We start from the raw sequence: 24670 nt of genomic DNA, 5'->3' as shown, positions 1-24670 counted from the left end.
GCCGGAATGCAAACGGTGCCAGGAACTTGCCACCTATGACCACATATTATGGAGCTGTAGCATAGCGCCGCCACCGGCGGATATTATGCGTGATCCTTCTCTCGAGCAGTGGGAGGCCGTGTTGGCCAGCTCAGACCCGGTCGTCCAGACCAGGGCCGTGGAGTGGGCCACCCAGGTCGCCGTCAGCCATGAGCTGATGGCCATCTAGCACGGAATCGTCCGCACATGCGTTCTGACGAAAATAAAGTTTTTCCATCCATCCATCCCGTATATGGCTGACATCGTCAAAGCTTTGGAGCCACAGGAAGCATACCAGACGGCGAACGCTTTCAAATGTTTTTTAATTGTCTGTGGCAGATAGCACAACTCTAGTCCATGAGCGGGTCTACTCGAAGAGGCGGACATGCAAAAAAATTGAAATGCATAATCGACTAAGTAAAAAAAAATTTCACTAATCAAGTTTTCAACTATTTACCTTATGGCACATATTGCAATTCACAAATTCTAGCGGGTGAGACTGCAAGGCATATTCACTTGAAAAGAATTGTGTGAATGACACCATTTACAACATGTGCGCCGCCAAACGCGGTGAAAATGCAGTCGTTTCACTTACTTTCTTAACAAAACGTCGTATTATGCATTGAAGTACAAAAGTGACTGGAACGCCAATGCATTTTTCCGCAGTGTCATCCTGAGAATTCATCCCAAGTGAATTCGCATTGCTGACTCCCCGGCTGAAATTTGTAAGTTGCAATATGTGCAATGAGGTAAATAATTAAAACTTAATTAGTTATCTTTAATTACTTACTTAATTTTAATTATTTATTCACATCCACCCGATCGTAGCATTTGCTACGATTGGGTGGATGTCTCATTTTCCCTTGATGAAAGCATATTGTGCCACGATTACTATAAGAGATGAATAGAGCAAGGAACCTTGAATGCGTGCTTCATTTAGCATTCTCCGTTTATCGTTCATTTTTCGCTGGACAAGCCGCGTAGCAACATCTGCCTATTCGCTCGTGCAAATTGTAAGAAGTTGACTGCAGATGCGCGGCTACCTCAGTTACGACCCGCAGGTGGAGATTATTCGCCATAAAACAAATTGGATTACGGAAGCGGTATAAACGTGTTTTCCCTTCGAGACTCATCCTGCTTCACAAAAAGTTAACACTGCACAGCCAGTAGATATCTGCGGAGTATGCCTGGCCTCCTCTCTCCGCTTTTGTGCTATACTTATAGTAAACATTGCCGTCATGTACGAGGTATTAGATTCTTCCAAGAATTGGTACGGGTCCATTTGTGCGGCGTGCTTTCATCTTTTGAGAATTGAAATACTTGCACCTTTGTACCCTGTTATATTGACACAAATGTACGTATGCGCTTCTTTTTTTTTCGTTCCTGTTCAATAGTGGCAAGAAAAAGGACTCAGCAGCTCCGAATCAATGGTATCGCTAAGCAGCTCCACTGCAATGTATTCCTTCAAATGGCCTAGTAACGTCGGCAACAGAACTGAACGAATGTTTACGTAAGCAATGCTCAAGATTGGTCTTAACTTGAACTTCAGCCACTGTGCACTGCGGTTCGGGTTTTATTGGTGACTTGGTGAAATTTGTAGTTCTTCGTTACGTCAGATGCGTGAGAAAGGAGCAACTGACCCAAAGATGTACATCTCAACAACGGAACACAAAGAAAGAATTGCGACGCCCGCGGAGTTTTTGTGCGAGGACTTCGGCTTGAATGGAGCCATACGGCGTGTGTACGCTTTAGGTGGTTTCACGGCATGTTCGGCGTACTGCGCTACGTCAGCTATGTCGAACGAATATTTTTTTTTCTTTTCGTCAATGCCTGCAGCCAGAGAGAGAGAGAGAGAGAAAACATTTATTCGGACCATCGAGGTGGTTGCTCTTGAGGTCGAGTGGGTGGTGTCCTCATTCCAGGACTCCACTGGTCATGGCTGCTCGACGTACTTGCTGGACGAGAGCTTCTTGTCCCGCCAATAATTGTGCATCTGCTCAGAGCCGGTGACTCAATGCATTTTATGAAAAAAAAAGGCAACTTGTCTGACTGAACAAAGTATCATCCTACCACCTTGAGTTTCTTTCTCCTGAATAAATTATGCAACTTCGACACATTTATTGACAGTCCATCATAATTCGCGATTAAAAGGTATAACATCTATGAACACAGCTTAGCTACACAACGCATCGCGCCTTAAGCCTTGCAGAGCACATGTCGATAGCACGCAGGAATCGGTAAGAAAATATTGAAAGCAATCATAAAGCAAGGTTGAAGCGTCGTCGGGCGGGTACCAAGGCGGGTACCGCGAACTGCTGGCAGAGGTGGCGTCGAAATTTTGCAGGTAGGCCGGAAAAGTTATGCATTAGGTATTGTCCAGGACACATGTGAAGTGCGCGTCGAGGCGCATTTCTGTCGTAGCATGCCTGTGAATAGGTCAAACTGAATGGTGTGTAGATGGCCGAGCAAGGGAGCACTTGAAAAGCGCACTTGTGTATTGCATTGCCTGCAATTGTGAACGCCGATTACGTGGAATTGAGCCTTAAAGATACGAAAAATCCGGTAGGCTACATGTATCTGGGCCGCTGTCACATTGGGGCACGTGAAAAAGTCCTGTGCGTGCTGCTGACAGTTTATGGGCACTAGGGTACAGAAATGACGTAACCAAATACACAAGTGACACTTGTTCAGGCATTACATTTCGTTTTCTTGTTATCTCACAGTGCGCATCACCTGTTGCATTAACGCGCATGAAGACGGAACAAGTTACCTTTTCCTGTTTCTCCCTCCCCTCTCTCTCTCTCTCTCTCTCTCTCTCTAGTTGTTGCAAGCCGCCAAGTATAAAACAAATCTTAAATAACGTCACAGCAGCATCTTGGTGCTGACATTTTAGCGTAACTATAAACAAAATACGTGAAACCAGTTTTCTGTGCGCTTTGTCACGCTTAAGGTTGTCCAGATTAAAGGCGAAGTATGTCTCGTGCAGCAATTAAGCGAGAAGCGTCTGACTTGACATGCCTCATCGGTCCTTTTGCGTTCCAGTAATGCCGCCTTCTCATTCAATGCTAAGACCTTTGCTGAAAATACGTTATGCGCACGCTGCGCGCTGCCAACAAAAGTTTCCTGGCGACGAACTCGGCGCCACCAGTGCTCTGGATGTGGAAAATCAGTTTTGCGTAAACATGCAAGGTGGAGGAAGTTTAATGAAAGGGGTCATGAAACCTCGTCTGCTAACCTCCATCGTCGCATAGACGCATGCGATCTTCTGACCTCTCGCTCAGCAAACATTCGTGTTACAAAAGCCTGTTTGAAACCTCTTTGAGGAAATGATCGTGGCTTACCGATTTCGCTACGCTTGGACAGCCGATAAATGAATGCTGCGGGCTACCTTTTCGTATCTCACTTGTGACGGTTGTCACCTCACCGATAAGTGCAAACTGTGACATTGTCTCGTTCCCCACCTTCGCGTTACGACGTTTCTTAATTGAACTGCTCTGTTCCCTCGTTATCGCCTTCCCTCTGAACTTTCCGTAGATTTTTGTTATGGCTGTTTCAGAAAGCGATAGCCAGGTAAATTCGGCGTCCTCTTGAACCGTCGATGTCTGTACAGTAGAAGACAAAAACCTCAAGGGAGCTCTCAACCTCAACGAGGAAGCCCACTACGTCGCGCGGTCTCACTTACCGCGCTCTCGAAGAAGCTTCCCCCGAAGGAACGGGAGGGGAGGCCTGGAAGGAGAGGGACGGTATGTTCAGATTCTGTGATGTTACCTGCTTCTACCAAAAGTCGAGGTGCAGATTCCCACATCCTAGACCCAAAGTAGACAGATCTCAGGCGGTTGATTGGAGGCGAATTCAAACCACCACCTTCCCCAACCCGGTGCACCTACATCGCATCAACCCCGAACTGTATACCCAGATGACCTGTAGACAGAACACGCCACCCTAGAACACATTCTATGGGAATGCGCCCATGTACAAGATAAAAATGCAGTCTCCTCAAAACAGCTTTGGACGCGGTGGAAAGCCGCGCTGATCAACTCAGAGCTGCAAGACAAACTATGGGTCATCCAGCGAGCTCGAGAGGCAGCTGGGAGACAGCGTCTCTCGACCGCCTCTGGCGCGGCCTATGCCCAGGCCTCAATCCGCTGGTTTCTTCAATAAAGTTGTTTCCCTCACTCGATTGCTCACTTCTGCCGGAACATCAACGAAGATGTCCGATAGTTTTCCTTCTTTCTTATTTTGCGAAAGCTCGCCTAAATTCTTACTTTGCATTAGAAAATATTCCGTGATTTCCCTGTCCTTCCATGCACCCAAGTCCAGTCACCATTCTGGTGGACCTTTTTTGTGACAGGTCCGCACGCCAGACTCAGCGGTCGAGAGGCGCGCGTCCTCGCCGCAGGGCATCGGCACGTGAAACCCCGGGCCTCGCGAGCACGCGAGCTCGCCGGGAACCGTCAGCTGGGAAACAAAAGCATTCATGATGGCAGCGACCTTGCCCAGTCTCGCATATGCGCCTCTGGTGCAAAGCGTACCGCACGCCATCTCCGACGACCTCGTAGCATATTGTCAGAACGAACGGAGTAGAATGAATAACCACGCAGTTCCTTCCCTTGCACCCTATCCGGTATGTTTACTTTCTGCGAATCCCAGGACAAACGGAATGTCATATGCGAAAATCTCAGCGCGCTCTCGTTCTTATACATGACGTCGGAGGAAGTGCGTGCTTGGATAGATTGCACAAGCGAATACACTTGAACCCCGCACAGTAAACCGGCTGGGAGTCGGGACCGAGCCAATGTTTATTGTATAGCGGAAGCTCTACCACCTACATGCGCAGTCACTCCAATAACCTTGCTTCAGCCAACAAGATTGCATTGTCGATATTGACCGAAAGGATTATCAACAAGTGAGGTGAGCATGTAGGATTACGAAGTGACAGATCCCAACAGGAAGTTTACCAACATATGCTGGTTTTACTTCTTCAGTAAATAACCAGTGTAAAATGAATTAAAACAGTCTTAGGGAAGCAGCAGCCGCAGCTACACGGTCCGGCGATCCGTGAATAGCGCAACAAGTCTGCTGCCGCTATCTCGCAGGGGCACGCATATGTCCGCCTTGCTGCCAGGAAAGACGCCCCAAGCCAATCTGAGAGAGCTCTTAGCTGCTCATGTCGAGGTCAAAAACACGCAGGGCGAAGCCGTGGAAGCAGCACCTCGCTGGGCGAAGCGGAGGCACGGCGACATCTCCGTCAAGGTCACGTGGCAGTGGTGCCTACGAGTATCGCCACAAGTATAGAGAAACAGCGGAGAACGAAGCATGCGCAACGCGGATGCTGTTGATGGGCGCTGAACTAAAATGCAGCAAAGCTTCGCTATGCGCTGTGCAATAAGCGGTGCTGACATCGAGGCACCCTATTGTGCACCTCTGCACCACTCACGTAACATTAGCCAAGGTTTTACGATGTGTTAGGGTAGAACTCGATTATAAGCATGTTTGGCAATGTTATTGAGCAACTTGGGGGTCTAATTATTGCAATAGAAATTATAGAAACACTTCACACAAATTCGCGGCGTCGGCGCAGCCTTGATGTTCCGTATAAAGTACAAGTGCGATGAGAACCTATCGCCTCACCTGCCGTATTCCCGCGCGCCCAAAGCTGGAGGTCACGTGATCAAGCGCTCTATGGGATGAGAGCGTGCGTCTCCTCCTTTAGCCAGGCTTAAGCGGGAGACACGCTCCGATTCGGTGTCCGAACCGGCGTCCGACGCACCGGAACGGCAGCCGGAATCGCGGTGTTTTGCCGTGCCGAAGCGCCGGATAGGTCGCCCGGCGTGCGACAAACCGGGGCAGATTTCCATCGTTCGAAGCGTCCGACACCGCAGCGTCGTTTGGCCGCAGCCAATGACAGCGCGGCTGGCATGTGATGTTCTTTGACGTTCCCTCCGCAGAGGAGGCGCTGGCTGACCGGCTTCTCGCCGTCTTTTTCTTTTTTTCTTTCCTTGCCTGCTGCGGTTTGTTTCCGACACGAAATGGTTACCAGTTCAGTAAAATTCTCTCGAACGTGTGCCTGGTTCTGCAAAGCAGCGCCTAGTACACTGGTACTAAGCTACTGGAGAGATCGGGAGCCGCGATGCGAGGGCATTTCGCGGGCAGACAGCACACATCGACCATCTGAGCGAGGCTGCTCGCTTCGCTTGCACGTTTGCCCTTCGCAACGACTGCACCGGGTAAACCAATTGTATTTATTTATGGGCGACCTAAGTGTACAATGTTAATCGTTTTGGCAAAAATAAGCGCTCTTCGACGAGCTTGGGCTCGTCGAACAGCGCGAACAAGACGACGACCGAGTGAAAGGACACAGGCCGAGCGCTGCCTGTTAGCGGAGCCGTGAGTGGACAACGCGCCGTCGTGAAGTGTTCTGTCATTCGCAGGGGCATAATTTTATTGGCAGTGTTCCCTTAAAGCGAAGTAATGTTGTGCAGAGTTGTTTATATTGCGTTTCTCGACGCGGATATGAAGTCATCAGGGCGTACAAGCTGGATCGTCGTATGCCGCATGTAGCGCCGCACGACGGATCGGACGCCGAATTCTGTCTGTCTCCTCACGGCCGGACTCGACTCACTCGCTCCTCCGCGCTCGGAGAGAATCGAGTCCGGCCGTGGTCTCCTGCTACTAGCCAGGCTGCATTTTACAATTGCTAGAAGGTACAGCCATGGCCGGATAAAAAGAATGGCGGTCCTGGGCTAATGCGCATGCAGGCCCCCTTTCCCTATACTGACCCCCCCCTTGTCGCCTGCTACGCTACTGGAAATATGACATGTTTCATTTTAATTCCACAAAATTAAAAAGAACGAAGTGCGATCAACGGGATTATTATTATTGTTATTATTATAAGGAAAACAACAAAACTTGCTTGAAACGCGTGCTGTTTAAACACCAACACATATGTTCACTTTGTGATTAATCTGCATTCTGTTTTCAGCAAAAGTTTAGTGCACTCAAGACGAACAAGAACGTAGAAAAGACAACACAGCTCAGGTGTCGAGCCTTCTGAAGCAAGGCTTTGTTTGCATCACTAAGTTTAATCCCGTGAAGAGACGCATGGTTGTATCCAAAACATTCATTATTAAAATTCAAGCATCAGACTGTAGTAATCATTATACACCTTACTTTATAAATATGCAATAGATATATGCAATAGTTAAGGCAATACAAACACCATAAAAATGCACTAGAATACAGATGAATATTACCAACTGTAATTACAAAACATTATTTGAAAATATTTTCGTTAAAGGTAAGACAAGCAAGGCCGACACCAAATAAACTTGGCACTATCAAAAACAACAAATATACAGTTCTTTATAAGCACGCTAAATATCACAAGAAGAACAAACAAGAGACGAGCAACGAAGATTTGCATATCTTGAATTACACTGCTCAGCGTTTGATTGGCAATGTGGAGGGTGGGAGGCGACACAACGAACTTATTGGAACTATTCATGTGTAGCGCAAACAGTCCTCTTTTAAAATGGCATCTTTCGTGCCTTCGCTTTGGCGAAATCAGATATAGTCTGTTCGAAGGATAGATCGCGGAGGAGGTCACTTTCAATGGACATGATAGCAAGCGAGTTCACCTTGTCGTCAAGGAGGCTCGAACGAAGGCGATTTTTTATCAGCGACAACTTGGAAAACGATCGTTCAGTCTCACAGTTTGCCAAGGGTATGCAATAGTCTCACAGTTTGCCACATTCGCAAAGCAATAGAAAGGTTCGGAAACACATCAATAAGCTTTCTTTCGTGAAGCAACTTCATTATTCCCAGGGGACTCGTGTCCTGGCACACAGAAGTTCGCAAACTGAACGATTTCAGCGGAAAATGCTGGCTCCAAATCATTTTTGTAGGTTTTCACCAACTTCTCCGCCTGCTGTGCCAGAGAGGCCTCGCTCCCAACTTCTGTCAGCAATTTTAAGAATCCGAACCTTTCGCAGAGTTCAGTGTAGGTAGCCTTTCGCACTCGCAAAGCAGAGCCTAGACTGTCAAGTACAACACTGTAGGTCTCTACGATAAACATTTTTCTACCTTGTAGCGAACTATCGCTTTTTCCGTCCGGGTGCTTACTCAAAACGATGCGTTTGCCCTTATCCTGATAACACTGATTGGTACTTAGCATGCGTGCTCTCTCTTCGAAGGTATCAAAGAGAGGCCGCGAAGAATTAACAAAGCCTTCTAGCGAGCTCAGCAGGTCTACAGCACTAGAAATGTCTAGGCCTGGTTTCTGAAGTGCTACGCTCGTTTTGTCAAAGTGCTCCAAGATTTCACACCAAAAAATCGCCATGAATGCAGTCTATAGTTTTGTCATTTTCTTGAAGAGAGAGTGCGCTTCGTTCCTAGTGTAACCGTTTTCTTCCTCGTTCTTTGATATAGCTTCAAGGCAACAAAAGACTGCATTGAAATTTTTCAGAATGGCCTTACATGATTCAGCGTGTCTTGACCACCTGGTCTCGGAGAGACTTTTCAAAACAACCTGCTGGCCAATTCTGCCCATGCTGTCCAAAAAATACCTCCATCGCTTAAGTGAGGCAGCAAAGAACACATACAGGCTCTGAATTACAGTGAAAAATTTGACTGCCTCAAGGCAACTGTCAACGCTACACGCGCCAACTAAGTTCAGTGAATGACCATCACACGGGACGTAGACTGCCAATTCGTTCAGGTGTTTGATTTGAACTTGCAGTCATTTGTATTTTTTTGACATATTACTCGCATTATCATAAGCTTGGCCCCTACAATCATCAATTGAGATGCCATTGGTCGTCAAGAGGGACACACGGTATCAAAAAGATACAAGCCGGTATGAGATTCAATTGGAACAAATCCAAGAAAGCGTTCGTACACTTTCCCATTTAAATAGTATCGTAAAACAACTGACAGCTGATCAACGCGAGTAAGGTATGGAGTCGAATCAACAATTAAAGAGAAGTATTTTGCGCGTTTCACTTCGTCAACGAGACGTTCCTTGACAGCCTTTGCCATATGCTCGATAAATTCATCACAAATGGTTGTTGACAGATACGACGGGTGACCTTTCTTTTGTACCCGTAGCGTTTAATGTGCTGCTCTAGAAAGGGATCAAACTTGGCAATGGCCTCAAGCACTCCCATATAATTGCCATTTCTCGGTGAACCAAAACTCTCCCCACTGCCCCTAAACGCTAGGTTGCGCTCAGCTAGAAGCTTAACTACAACGACTACGGGCTTCAACACCTCTGTTCAGTAAGCGGTCTCAGTGACAAGATGCTTAACCAGCTCCTTGACAATTGTGCTGCTCGAGTTAGAGCGGGCGAGCCATACTGCCACGTAGTTCCGGTGCTCGACGCTATTTTCATGTGCGCAAAACTTTTCTTCTGCTTGTTTCCAATCAGAAAAGCCGTGCGTGGTGAAAGCACTGGGGTTGCTTGAAATCGAAAATAGTTTGCACATGAAACAGTAAACGGAACTTTTGTACTCCGAGTACATTAACCAGTGTCGCTCGTACGCCTCCCCATTTACAGCCTTTCGCACGGAAAGATGAGGTGACATATAGCGTTTCTGAGTTTTGTATTGCCTTTCGGAAGACGGAAAATTTTCTGCCCGATTTTGAAAATACAATGGCCCTTTCTCAAGGCATACACTCCGAAAGCTGTCAGTAATAACGTCCGGCCACTTAGCAGGGTCACTTCGGAGAATCTCGCAACGTACCTCTTGCTGCGGGGGTGTCTGTACTTCTCTGTTGCCGCAACGAGGCACACTTTGTGGGTGGGAACATGATTATTTGAAGCCAAACTAACAGGACACAAGTGAGTCGGTTCTTGGAGTGTTATTTCCTGGCGCTAGTCAGTAGAAGGAGGCTCATCGGGGAGGTTTGATACCTCTTGATCAGCAGTAGTAGAAATCGGGCGTGGCGGACCGGACACCTGGAGCTCTGTGGCAGGGGCCCGGCCGAGTAGAATAGACGTTGCTGGCTCAGGAACAGTACAGGGCTCGGTTAGCGTCGGTTGCTCAGAAATATGGATGACCGAGGTTGGCACCGTTTTCACAGGATCCAGACAACCAAGATGAGTCAAACCTTGCTTCTTGCCAGGAAACCGTGGTGATGGAGTTGGCAAGTCCTCCACAGAAGCACAGTCGGTACTATTGGAAATTTGACACGGACTCTGGGTAGAGTGATCATACTGCTCCGTGGAAGCTGCATTAAGTAGGTACATTGTCATCTTTGGTAGCTTATTTTCACGTTCTTCTCTTTCTAACTTCGCCTTTCGTTTAGACGCACCACTTTGATGCTTCCGACCGAGCATTTTCTCATGAATGGATGCTAATTGTTCACCGGGCACTTCGTCAGTCCGACGCGACCGCAGGTGTCCAACGGTGGCCATCCCGATGACTGGCGCACGCTGCCTGGATGGTCTGTGGCTGGCCGAGAGCGGTGAGTCCCCCGGGAGCTCCTCAGCGGGCGGGCTTATGCAAGCTTAACCGGCGGCTCTGGGCTAAATCGCAGCCCACGATAACTTCCTTTTATAGACGCGCGCCGCGTCTGTCTGTTACTAGCGCCAAAGCAGGCGTTCACATACGCATGGAGTTCCTTGTACAAATTCCTTCTCCGTACAAGCTCACTCCTTCTCCCGTTCCGGTCTCGGCTTCCTATTGGCTAGGAGCAATCGTCTGTTCTGGGAGGTTCTCGATTTTTCTTTCGCGCCGTCGACGCCGAGCACGAGAACGAAGGGGAGAGGGCGACTCCTAGCGCGGGCGAAGTTACGCGCCCTCCGTCGCCTCTGAGTCATCTTTTTCTACTTCTTTCTGGAAAGTTCGGCGGCCAGTCTGACCTACTTTTTCCGTCGAGCGCGCGCGAGGGTGCGCAGCCACTAGGCAAGAATGGGCCCTGGAGACAGGCCTTTGTGTCCAGCTCTCCAACTTCACCCTTCACTCATCCACAACCCTAGCCCGAACAGTGAACATTCCATGCCCCACGGCACGCAGACAAAAGCACGTGTGACGTCTTCTTTTCTTTCCTGCCTAGACTCTGTCATCAGACTCATCATCATCTGCTATCGAATTCATCCTCACCCGCCCAAATTACCATCACGGTAAAGAAAAGTCGAAGGGGAGGCACTGTTGGGTAATGCAGCACATCCTTTCTGTGAGAAAGACAGCGGCGGAACTATTGGAGAGGTGTAGGGTGGCGTGGTGGTGACGAAAAGCAAGGGAGATTTAGGTCCTCATCCCACATTACATGTTTTAGGTGTTTCCCCCTTGCCCTCCTCTCCAGACAGCACTGGACAGACGGACTGACAGGACCACGAAAACTCTTCCAAGCAAACGCACCTCGCTTCGTATGGAAGAGGGGATTCCTGTTTTTGCAGCTCGACAAGCTCTCCCCAAATGATCAGGCTAACGCATGCCGTTACATTAGGCGGGAGGCCCCGTCTGCTCGTTCTGGTTTTCTTGCTTCATACATGTCGCTCGAAGTTCCGTTGCCCATGGTTCCATATACTAAGCAGGTTAGAATAAACGGGCTCGCTTCTCCTACTGTCCGAGGTTACGCCCTGGACTGCAGCCCCCTTAGCCCTCCCCCCTTAATCCAGCGCTGAGTACAGCGGGGCGTGGCGTTTCGCACGACGTTTCTGTGCAGGCGCGAGTAAGAGCGGGTACGAGAGAGAAAATCTGGGGGTCTTTACTCCTTGAATATGCTACTATGCCTAGGCACTACGGTAGAGAAGTTTCTTTGCGCGTGTTGCGTACGTTTGTCCCTAAGCGTGCCGGCATAACGGAGTGGGGTCGAGTTCGTTTACGCTCGGACGCTGGTTGCCGGCACGGTGAAACAGGTGAAGCAGCGGGCACTGACGCCCCATTTGGTGATCGTTGTGTGTGTAGGTGCGTCGAATAGACTTTCTCACGCGTGCAGCGCCGGTGCTGAGTAAGTCATGCCGGATTATAACTTTGTCGTGCCGTACGGCACTATATATTCCTTTAAAAAAGTGGAGCATCATTGATTCTCCCGGGGGAGCTGTCCTGGACTTTTCAGGAGCATTTTTGAGTAGTCCCGTTTGAGTGAAATAAACGCACAGCGCCTTAGCAACCACAGCTGAACGGGATTGCCTTATGTCACGCCGTGAGGATTATTGGCTTTGCGTCTCGTCCACGTTAGCTTAAAAGGCGTTAGGGTGCCGCGGCGTATTCTGACAGTGGTTACGCCGTGAGGGTTGCCTTTGTGTCTCGGCCACGTTATGCTACGTTAGGTTAACGTTAGCTTAGGTTGGGTTACTAACGTTACGCTAGATTAGCGTAAAAGCTGTTAGGGTGTCGCGGCGTATTCTCACGACCGTGACGTCGTCAGCATTATTGTCTTTCTGTGTCGGCCTCGTTTGGTTAGGTTAACGTTAGGCTAGGTTACTGTTAGGTTAGGTTAGCGTAAAACGCGTTAGGGGGCCGCGGTGTATTCTCGTCGCCGGCGCCCTTTCAGGCGGTCGCGTTCAACCGCGGTTGGTAAAGCAGAGCGCCTTAGAAGGCAGAGCGCCTTCTAGATTTTCAGTATATGCAGACCGGCCTCTTCCACGGTCCCTGCTGCTCCCACGGAAACATCTGCGATATTATCACCTGCTTCACCGCACCGGCAGCCAGTGTCCGAGCGTAAACAAACTCGAGCCCACTCTGCAATGCCGGCACGCCTAGGGACGAATGCCTACACGCGCTAACTTCTCCATAGTGTTACGATTGGCATGTAGGGGTTCCGACCTGCAAAATTTTCACAAGCCCGCAGCAGCTGCGGGGGCGGCGAGCTTCGGAGAAGCGACCTTGGAACCCTTCCCGACTCGCTGCGACGACTCACTTTGTAAAAAAACAATGCTCCTCGTCCACAGCCCGACGGCGCCGCCATGTCTAGAAGCGGTATTTTAGTTATACGTTTAGCGTATCGGAGCGGACCTTTCGTAGTTGCAGCGCCCCCTGGCCAAATTCAGGGTAATTAAAAAAAATAAAAACACCTATTGATCACTCTTATACAGTAAAACGTATATATATATATATAAACTTATTTCTCCATGAAGTATCTAGACGTGCGCTTGTAATGCGTTACCGGTCCATTTTATCCAATCTAAAATGAAGCGCCGCCTTGAGGAACGCCACGTGATAGCCAGCGCGCTTGCTTTCTGCAGCCAATCCAATCCTTTCTGACGCCAGCGCTAGCCAAAGCGCTGGAAAACTCTCTAGCAGCACGCTCCGCTCAGGCCGCTTCGAAGCGGACCGTGTTCGCACCGCTAGCCCACTTACGGCTAAGCGGACGGAGCATGCGCATTCGCGCTTCCGCTTCGCTTAGCTGCTTAGCGGAGCGTAAGCACGCTCAACCAAAACACTATTGTTGGTCGATTCACGGTCGCCTTTACGGTTGCTTGGAGCGAGAGAATTCCTGGAAGGGGATGTTTTGCGGTGCGTCTCACGTGCCCCAAAAGTCATCGGTCGATGGACAGATGCGGCGGCCACTGACTGCGAGGTCAACTCTGGGATCAAGAGGCGCCTGCTCGGGGCAAGACCCTTGTCTGCGATAACCCTCTCAGTTCGGTGTGTTCAGTGCACGACCTACTGTATATACTGAACCACGACCCTTTTATACAGTGGGTCGTGGTTCAGTGAAGCCTGAGCGGAAGTGAGTGTGTAAACTCTTCCCCTCAAAGGCGGGTCGATGACTTTGGACGCTTCCATTGGTCGAAGGTTGAACGGCAGTTTTCCCTCACCTATGGATCTAGGGAGGACAGAGTGTTTTTTAAGGAGCCGTTTTGCGGCTGCTCAGTGTGCATTCTCTTTCAGTCATGCTAGACTGATGGACTATAACGTTCTCATGTAGATACTATAAATCTCATATTCCTCGTTCTCCATGGGAACAAGTCTCTACCTTCAACAACGTTCTCAGCGTGGATGAGTTGGACGACGGCATGGGCCAGCTACCATCTATTTCATTCCCGACCTCAACCATTATAATAGTTCCTAGGTAGAGTCATACATTCAAAGAGCAAAAGCCCCCACATTTTGGCTCTCGCACCCGCGCTTACTCGCGCATACGCGCAAAGGTCTGGCGCCTCCGCAAGTGCCACGCCCCGCTGTACTTACTATATTGTAAAGTCGCAGCCACGTGGTCAAAGCCCGGCTATACGTGGCCGTCCGCGCGGTTGAGCGCATACACGGCCCGCGCGCCCTTTCTTGGAAGTAATCTGCAGCGGATGCAAAGGTTCGGCGAGCCGAGATGACTGGTGGGTTCATGTGCTCTGCCTTACAGTGCGCCTAGTTTTGAAGGTCGCGTAATTTAAAGTTTCGGGGACGCGTTGAAGCAAGACGCAGCACGAAGCGCTCGCTTCCGCTCCCGGCACTCATCACGCCAGCATTGTGACAGCGAAGTTTTCGTGGTCATCGAGTAAGATCGGTTGATGTTTGCCTGTGTGCGGGTGACACCATGCTTGCTATTAGCAAGCGAATGTTTACTGCAGGCTGTATGACCGATAAACTGCGATTATTTCGTATAGCTGTCTAATAATTTGGTGTCGCTATCACTGCTTCGCCTTTCAGGCGAAACCGACATTTTTTTTGTTCTCTCTCTAATCAAGTAATTAGTTCATATTAGCTAAGCAGCTTCACCATTTTTAAATTAAAGGCCGGGCATCCAATTATAAAGCTGCGAAACACACTTTGAAACACGTGATTTAACAGCTTTGATTAAAAGCCTACGCGACTACCCGCCGCGATCGCAGGGAACCGGCGATAGGCTTCCCTCGCCATTGTAGGGTTTAGACGTTGTTCAAGTGAGGAACTTGCACTCATCGAGAACTAGGAGTACGGGATTTATTTACAATATTTACATTACGACAGGAGATACATTCCAAGAGTCTAGCATGACTCCCAAATGGAGCACGAAAGACGAAGCACACAGTACGACGAGCAGCAGAAAAACGGCTACCCTCTGTCCTCCCTAGATCCCTAGGTGAGGGAAAACTTTCGTTCAACCTCCGTCCAATCGGACCATCCAAAGTCGTCGTTGGTGGGTGTGAGGGTTTACACACTCACACCCGCACTTTGGATTCACAGAACACACCGAGCGGGGAGAGTTCTCGTAGACATGGGTTGTCAGGCTTGACCCCAGCCGGCGCCTTTTGATTGTAGAGCGGACTCCTCAGGTAGCCGCCGCGACTGTCAGCAGACTGTGACGAATTCTGGGGCCCGTGATAACGCACCGCAAAACAACCTCTTCCAGGAGTCCTCTTGCTCCAAGTAGTCCGTGAAGGCGACAGCGAATCAAGTAACAATACTCGGTCCGCCGAACGTGGCTAGCCTTGCTGGCGTCGCCGACTCTCCGAAGGAGGTGCATGGTCGCTTAACTTTGCTGGCGTCGCCAGTTCTTCGAAGGAGGCGCATTGTTGTCTCTCCAAAGCGACTTGTCGCAGCGGGCCGGGAAGGGTTCGAAGATTGCTACCCCCGCAGGACGATCGAAACAGCTGCAGCGGGCTGGGAAAGGTTCGCAGGTCAGTACCCCTGCAGGTCGATCGTAACAGCTCCTCCATGGCCCGGAAAAATCTCGACTGGCCAGTGCTGATAACCGCTGGAAAGGAAGAGAATGGCTGGCGAGCAAGAATATGGCTTTGCTCTCTGCAACCCCTGCACACTTGAAATGCCTTAAACCATTTCACAACAACCGGCACAGAAGAGTCGATCCAGGCAACACAATACCACTCAGCGTGCAAACGCCCGGAATCGGCTGTTAACCCACCAGGCTTCCTATCAAAATTTCAATGTAAGCCGTTCAACTGGAAACCCCAAATTTTTGTGCCGCCAAAGCGAGCGTTCACATTCCTCTTGAGTTCAACCAAACCTAACCGTCGCGCTGCACAAGAGTAAAGGTTTACGCGGAATTAAACCGAAGGCTCTCAACCACCAATACCCGAACATAACTTAAGCACCCTAACTTCACGAACAGCCTGTTCTTACCCTATCGCAGTGGCGTACTTATTGCACCTACTGGTGCCACTGAACAGTCTGGTCAACTCCACAGGTACGTAATCACAATCGCGCTAGCTTTGTGGTCCCTATTCAGAACGCGTACTTGCGTCGTACGCAAACATTTCATCACGCTTACTCACGTTTCTTCGTCTAGTCCATACAGGACACGTACTTTGAATGACTAAACTTGCGTAACTTATGGGCTCCGCGAAACCCTTTTAAAAAATGTGTCTTCTAATAACTAGTTCTACACGCGCTTACTAGGACACGGGCTAATGGAACTAAGAACGCGTCTCCGTACAAATTATGCACTTACTGAAAGCATACGCGCTTCAACTTAGAAACTTCGAAAACACTTCCAAAAAATAAAGACGGTTAACAAATACTCACGCGCGTTACCACAGGCCTTTCACCGATAACCTTGACGCTTCAGTTTACTCACTAGAAAAAAAAGAAAGCCAGTCTACTCATTAGTTAACATCTCGCGAAACTAAAGGTTTACATCAAACCAATCTTTCAAACCTCAGAGCTTCTCAAACGAAAACATAAACAAAGCACATACCTTACTTATTGAAAGAAACTCAGTCTCAAATCGCGAAAATCTTCAAGTACTCAACAATAAAACAAAACAACACGTTTTACTTCTACGGAAGCTCTCTTGGTCTCCTATTCCAAACGTTCACGACAGATTCATACTTTTGAGCCGTACTCGAGGTGGTCGCGGTTCGAAAGCTATTCTGGCTACCCAGGAACAACAAGAGGACCGACACCCTATCAGCTCCTTCAAGACGTAACAGTCTCTGGCCAACTAGCGCCCTGGTACCAGGCTTTCATCAAGAACTCGACTGACCGCGTCACGACTCCCTACCACCTCGTCTCGTCTTGCCACCTTGCGCTCTTTCGTACTACACGCTGCACCCCGAAAAGAACGACGGAACGACGTGGAACTGCCCCGTGCCCTTTGTCCGCGTGCGCGCAGAACATGCTTCTCGGTCGCTTTTTGACCGGTGGCTCGAACGCGCTTGGTGCGCCAACGTCGTCAACGACGACCGCACCTTTCTTTTCTTCACACCCTGGCTTTTTGGGTCTGTCGCCGTCTTTGGCTGCGCTACATTATTTACCGAATTCCGATCTTTATCGCGCTTCTTTCTAAGGCGCTTTTTCTTCGAACTCCCTTTCATGCCGCCTTCTCGCGCCTCAAGCTGGCCGGTACACATCTCGTCGGTCCGGATGGCTCTCCTACCCGCACAGTCTGAGTGATTTTGATTTAAATTAACTCACTCTTTGCCTCGACTAGCGGACAGCTAACCGACTCTGGAACAATGCAGAAGTCTTTACTTGAGATATGCAACTCGCACTCCTGCGAACTGCTCTTTACTGCATTGCCCAGCTCGTGCTGTGCACTGGCACACAGCTCGTCGGTCTCGATCGCTGTCTCACCCGCACAGTCCGAATGATTCATAACTAAATCATTCCTCTCTTGGCTACCTAGACTGGCGGACAGGTACACCGATCCCTGTACAATGCAGTTGTCTTCCCTGGAGCTACGCAGCTCGCAATCCTGCGAACTGCCCTCAACTGCATCGTCCAGCTGGCACTTCACTTCGGCACGCAGATCTGACTAGACATGGGTGCTCGCGCCTGTCGGGTCAGCAGTACTCTGTACTTCGTTAACAACCTCGTTAACATTACAAGCGACGCAACGCGCGGCGACTATGCCAATTCATTCACAGCTGGCCTAGCTGTCTCTACATTGCTCTGTTGGCACAGCACCTCGTCGCTCTCACTCCTTTAACGGCCTCTGTTGCCACTAACACATCGTTAGCTGCTAGCCCTTTGAGTTCACCTATGAACGTGCAGTTAATCTCGCAGGCTTCTCTCGGCTTTCGTCCAAAATCTGCTATCGACTTCCTCCCACTTTCGCTGCGTCCAGCCTACAGATTTCTCAAGCCGCTGTTGACTTCGTTCGATTGACTGCTCGAAACCTTGAATCTCATTGTTCAATGCAGCAACGTACTGTCTCGTTACTTCTCTTAGGCCTTCTTCCTGTGAAATTCTTTTCAGTTTCTACCTAGCTTCTTCCTGTTTTTTCCTCATTTCTTCCTGTTCTTGCCTAATTGTTTCCTGTTCCCTTTTTTTGCTTAAAATTCGTTTACCTAGTTCGATGAGTTTCAAATCATTCACTTTGGAGAATGGTCTTACGAATTTCTGATTCCGTCAAGTCCTCCTGTATACGTCTACCTCGAGCTCTTCACACAACCACAACAGGTCAGCTCTCGTCAAACACAATAGAACCATGGTCGCTACATTTAACCTTTGGCTCTGCTGTCACACAATACTTGCTGCGATACCTACGCAAATCAGAATGCAAGTAAGATTCCCAGCGATTCAAATCTACAAACCCAGAGAGCTTGGTAAATCTTACAGCCAAAATCAAACGCTTAACCACTCAAGCAGCACCATATCGCCAGTCCTTCTCCGCCGTATCCAGTCAGTTGTAAGAGGTGGTCAATCCCAAGTCGCCTCCAACTTGATCGGGATACCGGTCGGTCACCATGTCCCAAAGTCCGTGAGATCTCATTGCTGTCTACGGGTAGTAGGACGATCTCACCGCTGCCATCCAGTTGTAAGGTTTAGACGTTGTTCAAGGGAGGAACTTGCTCTCATCGAGAACTAGGAGTACGGGATTTATTTACAATATTTACATTACGACATGAGATACATTTCAAGTCTAGCATGACTCCCAAATGGAGCACGAAAGACGAAGCACGAAGTTCTAAGCACTCAGCACACATTACGACGAGCAGCAGAAAAAAATTACCGACGATTACGTTACTTCCTAATGCGAAATTTGAGCGCAGCAAATAAGCTGTTTCACCTTTTCGATAGATTGAGGCAAAGAAATCGAGCAACACATGTATGCGCTATCACAGAATTTTTTTTTATTTTTCACACGTATTCCTTTAACAAAGACTCCACTAACAGTTCTTGACAGTCATGAAGGAAGCTTTGTGGTCGGAGAAATAGACTGATATATGTTCGACTTGGTACACCAATGCTTGATTCTCAAAGACGAGATCTATACAAGTGCCTCGCGAGGTTGTCACAGCCGTGGGACGCGTTACGAGCGAGAGGAACGGGATGTTCTCCCGCATAAGTGTTAGGAAATTGCTGTTTGTCTTTATGTCAAGCCGCCACCGATCTGGCTCTCTGATTGCCACCGCACAGGGCGAACGGCAGCGGCAATTTCGGCTCGGGCGGTGCACATATACAGATCCGCCGCCACCGATCTGGCTCTCTGATTGCCACCGCACAGGGGTTGCATTGGAGGAGGAGCGAAGAAAGGAATTAAGTTCGAGCCGGCGCTTTGACAACCGGAGACTCGCAGGAAGAGGGGGGAGGGGGGCGGCGTGTACACCCAGCGGCAAACGATGGGGGCAGAAGCGCGCGCAGCAAGCGGACAACACGATAAAGGGAGGAGGGAAGAGATAGCAGCGACTGACTGATGCCGCTGACGCCGATAGTGAGTCAACCCCAGCTGCGGAGTTGGTTTCAGGGACAACGCCGCCGATGCCGACACAAACAATATGATACCCTCGCTTCCGCAGCGCTAAGAACCAGGTCTAGCCGTGGGAAGGTGGTCACGTATTCGTCGACGTGCCGGGGCCTACGTGAAATAACCGGCGCGTCGGCAACTGAAGAGCACCCTATCCGCCACACAAGAACAGGGGGGGGGGGACCCTTTCCTCCTCTTTCTGCATGGCGGCGACGGTGTTCTATGCAGTCACGTTATCTTGACTCTCTAGCGGCGTCAGCGGCATCCAGCGGTATCAGTCGGTCGCTGCTAGCTCTGGGGGGATGAAAGGGGGCGGAGCTGGTTACGAGGCCGACGACAACGCCGACGACGACGCGAAACCCAGGAACGGACGCCAAAGAGCTGCGCTCTAAAACGGCTGCTTAAAAGCCCTCTGTCCTCCCTAGATCCCTAGGTGAGGGAAAACTGCCATCCAACCTCTGTCCAATCGGACCGTCCAAAGTCGTCGTTGGAGGCGTAGTCGACCCGCCTTTAAGGGGGAGGGTTTACACACTCCCACCCGCACTTTGGATTCACAGAACACACCGAGCGCGGAGAGTCCTCGTAGACATGGGTTGTCACGCTTGACCCCAGCCGGTACCTCTTGATTGCAGAGCGGACTCCTCAGATAGCCGCCGCGACTGTCAGCAGACTCTGACGAATTCTGGGGCCCGTGAAAACGCACCGCATGACACCGTTTTCCAGGAGTGCTCTTGCTCCAAGTAGTCCGTGAAGGCGACAGCGAATCAAGTAACAATACTCGGTCCGCCGAACGTGGCTAGCCTTGCTGACGTTGCCGACTCTCTGAAGGAGGTGCATGGTCGCTTAACTTTGCTGGCGTCGCCAGTTCTCCGAAGGAGGCGCATTGTTGGCTCTCCAAAGCGACTTGTCGCAGCGGTCCGGGAAATGTTCGAACATTGCTACCCCCGCAGGACGATCGAAACAGCTGCAGCGGGCTGGGAAAAGTTCGCAAGTCAGTACCCCTGCAGGCCGATCGTAACACCATAGGTAAAACAGACGCGTGATAGCTAACTGTCTGTGCGTGCGTGCCGAGCGAAGGGCGAGACAGGGGGTAACGCTGGGAGAGGCCTTCGTACTGTTGTGGGCATAAACATAGCCTGTTATGATTATTATGATGATATAGTTATGTATTTGAGCAAGTGCTATCAAAAGACGTCGCACGAAACTAAATGCGTTTAAGAGAAAAGTCACACTCCAGAAAATCAACGGCGCAAAATAGGCTCGAAGAGAGAACACCTACGACAGAACGGACGCTATATTGCTTCAATGTTTGAGGAAAATTCATATTGTGACTGCTCTGACCCGTGCCTCTGACGTTCATGCCCTTCTATACATTAAACTTTCATTCGGCTTCATATGGCGGTGTTCATCTCTATCACGAACCGCCATGCCCGTTGCTTTATGCAACCCACAGACAAGTGTATATGTTCACACTTCGCGCTAAAACTCAATTTTAATCGAATGTGAAACAAATAAGTAATACGATCGCGAGCGATAATACACGAGCGATCACACCCTTTCCCTCCTGCGGAGAGAAAGGACGTCTGTGATTGGCTCGCGCCTTGCGCTGCGTCTACTTCTTCATGCATATAAAACCGCGCTGTAAGGGTCGCAGTGGCTGAATCAGTTAGCGTAGCGGACTCGCATCCCGGAGGTCGGTGGCTCGAATCCGCAGCCCGACAAGCAAATCGTACGGCAACACCGATGCTGACACGTCATGCCCCATGCAAGCGTCGCCTGAAAATTTTGGGCAGAATACAGACTTGATGTCTGTCCCTGTAAACGAAGCCTCCTTCGGTGCATTGAAACACGGCATGCACCATGTACAGCTCTGTTTACACATTACGGCGGGTCCATGGTTTCGGATCCTTGCGAGATTGAGCATATCGGTCTGCGGAAGGTAAAGCAGTACGCATGCTTAATGGCTTCCATGTAACTGACGATTTCTCTGGTGAACGCTAGTCATCTCATCGTAGGTATCGCGTCGTCTAATACGAGCAGTTGCGAAACTTAAATGCCCTTGCCGAAAGACCTCGTGCTACCGATTTCCGCGCGTTCAAATGATGCGTATGCATCATAAACCACGTGAGTAAACCAAAATTCACCAGGAACTCCTCTGGGATTCGCCTAAGTATGCGTTAGCATTGTGCCACTTGCTCGGCCACGCGGCCCGGTGTCATTATCAGTGTTGTGAAACTTTATCCGACCAGTAAAAACGACAGCGCTGCGGCGACACGAACTGGTGCGGACGGCGCCGCAAGGAGCATTGATGACGCAAGCAAAGTACTGCAGGTGGCGGCGCCAGGTGCGCTGATGACATTCCGACCATTATAAGCCGTTATCGGTCTTGAGCGCCTTATCCATCTGCGTCGAACCATGACCAAACGTACTCGGCACGCGGCACCGCCGCGTGGAGCGTGCTTTGAAAGCGATCTGCGATGCCGACAAGGAGTGCCGACTGCAGATAGCTTCGCGCGCTGTGTTCTCACCGCTTACAATAATGGTGTATCCACACGACGGACGGCTCCGCGCAAATCTGTGCCGCGGACTCTTATTCCGCCGCCCGTCCGGCTGCGTTGAAGAGACACGCGGGCCCGTAACTTCAAAGCTATCTGTGGAAGTGGCCGAGTGCCACATGTGCTGATGGCTCCGCGAGTGCTGTGTTCTCGCCGCTTCGTTGGCGTCGAAGCGAGAGGCAGCACGAAGGTGAATTCGCTCGCTGCTGCGGGCGCTACGTTGAGAGCGGTCGTCTTACGGGAAGGACGGACGGTTTTCTCGTTGGGTAAGGATATAGAAATGCTTACGCATCTAAAAATTTATTGCACTTTTTTTTTAGATTATTAGTAGCCTTCAGTCCATCTAAGGTCGGTCGCTTGCTATGTTTGCTATGCTATGCTATGCCATTGCCAATTCGATGAAAGCAGTGAGGAATCTTTGATCCTGTGTTTTGAAGGCTTGAGTCAGCCACTTGGCATTGGGGTCAGATTGCAGTCCGATACTAAAGCAGCTACACTCCACACAGCTGGAACACGCGCAGGGGAAAATTGCTAGTAGCACTGTAACATGGTTGCACGCTTTGCAAAGACGGCATCCTGAGCAATTTGGAGGTTCTGTTATTATTATTATTATTATTATTATTATTATTATTATTGGGCACTATATACCACGGCAAAAAAGTTTAATGCTGTGCAAATATGCGCACTGTGGCACATCTTTTCAGACATGCGTTTTCTACAACACAAGGAAACCGGCAAATACTTCATTTTAATCAGTTGCGCTTGCAAAACATTCTCGCAACACAAGAAACACAGTACACGACGAGCGCAATCACCGTGTACTACGCTTTTCTTCTTTTTTTTTTGGGGGGGGGGGCGTGTTACGATAGCCTTTTCTCAAGCGTAATTCACCAAAATGAATTTGGGTTTCTAGTATTGGGGGCGAGCTCCACCACTGGAAAATCTGGCGCTACCGTCGGCGTGACGTGGAATGAGGGATCACGTGGACAACGGTCGCGTCGGCTGCTTCGGAAGCGCCGAAGCGAGCTGAAAACTAAAGTTTAATGTCCCACCTGCGCCGCGGTTCTGATTAAGTGGTGACGCTTTACCGCTTTGGGTGTCAACTTGACAACATCTGAAACTACTATAATAGGTAGTGGCTGCCTTTGGAGGCGTTCAGCATGGTAGGCTACTGCTCGGTGCCGCAGTGCCGGACGCACGCAACAGAGCACACGTAGTCGCAGGGCAAAGAGCTGCGCGAAGCTTGGCTGGCGAAACTTATAACCGGCAGACAGCCATAGGCTACAACTCGGTTATGCAGCAAGCACACACGCGAGGAAGATGTCTGCTACGGCGCCGGGACTGCGCGGTGTTCGGCGAGTAGCAGAAAACTCGCACTGAGACGCTCGCCCGCGCCCGCTGTCCGGCTAATGTCAGGACGGTTTGGTCTATGAACTTGTTGATGCTAGATACTGGCAAGTTCACTGGAACGGAAAGGGAGCGGTAAGACGCACATTAAAGAAAGGCGTGGCATATTAAAAAAATTATGGGGTTTTACGTGCCAAAACCACTTTCTGATTATGAGGCACGCCGTAGTGGAGGAATCCGGGAATTTCGACCACCTGGGGTTCTTTAACGTACACCTAAATCTAACTATACGGGTGTTTTCGCATTTCGCCCCCATCGAAATGCAGCCGCCGTGGCCGGGATTCGATCAAGGCGTGGCATATGGTCATGTACGTTTGTGTTATGAATTAATGCATTGGATTACAAAAAAGAAGCAGAGGGAAATCGCACGCTGAGAAGACCGACAAACATACAGTGCAACGCAACTTGAGAAATAATATTGCAATGTCCAAGAATTTAGATGAAAAAAAGGTTGAATCGTCGCGACGGCACATCACAGTCGCCGTAGGCGTCGAAGTCTCTATAACGAAATTATTTTCGAGCAGTTCTGATAGCGTCCACGCAACAATGGTTACTAGTGTACTGTCAAATGCTCATATGCTGCGGTCTAAAGCTCACGGCACGGTGCGAAAACGCGCTCACAGCGAAAGCAAAACATTGTGCGCGGACATGCATGCAAACGCGCAGTCGGTCGCTGTGAACCCGTGCGATCGCTGCATTGAGGCTTCATTCTCTTATGCCCCATTTGGCTATACAGACAGCCCACTATAAGTACATATTTCACATAGTTTACATTCAGCGTTTGCCTACCTTTCACACAAGAAGCCGGTTCGGGAGACTCCATCGCGGCGACCGCGCGTAGTGGCGTTCACTGTACCTATTCGGTAAAAAGACAGCGTGTGTGAACGATTCTGTGCTTTCAGTTTGTCCAATATTATTATATCGACAGTCAAAAACTTCCCTCATTTTGAGAGTACCTACATAAATGTCCAGGAGGGCTGCCGCGCGGTGTTTTTATTAAGCGCCGTAAAGCGCCGTAGTGAAGGCTATTGTGACAGTGCTCAGCGAGCGTTCTATTCAGCTTGCTAATATAGCGGTAGCAGCACATATTTCAGGGGACAAACTGTCGGCAGAGAAGC

The 24670-nt window shown here is 49.7% G+C and overlaps 1 protein-coding gene across 1 annotated transcript in view; it reads left to right on the top strand.

The window, feature by feature from the left end:
- The window catches only part of LOC142565866 (uncharacterized), a 96295-nt gene that overhangs the window by 64699 nt on the left and 6926 nt on the right, over window positions 1–24670 (top strand). The window lies entirely within an intron of this gene.

Source organism: Dermacentor variabilis, unplaced genomic scaffold, assembly GCF_050947875.1.
Source record: "Dermacentor variabilis isolate Ectoservices unplaced genomic scaffold, ASM5094787v1 scaffold_12, whole genome shotgun sequence".
NCBI lineage: Eukaryota > Metazoa > Arthropoda > Arachnida > Ixodida > Ixodidae > Dermacentor > Dermacentor variabilis.
Note: the sequence above shows the minus strand (reverse complement) of the source record. Positions and strands in the feature narration are given on the sequence as shown.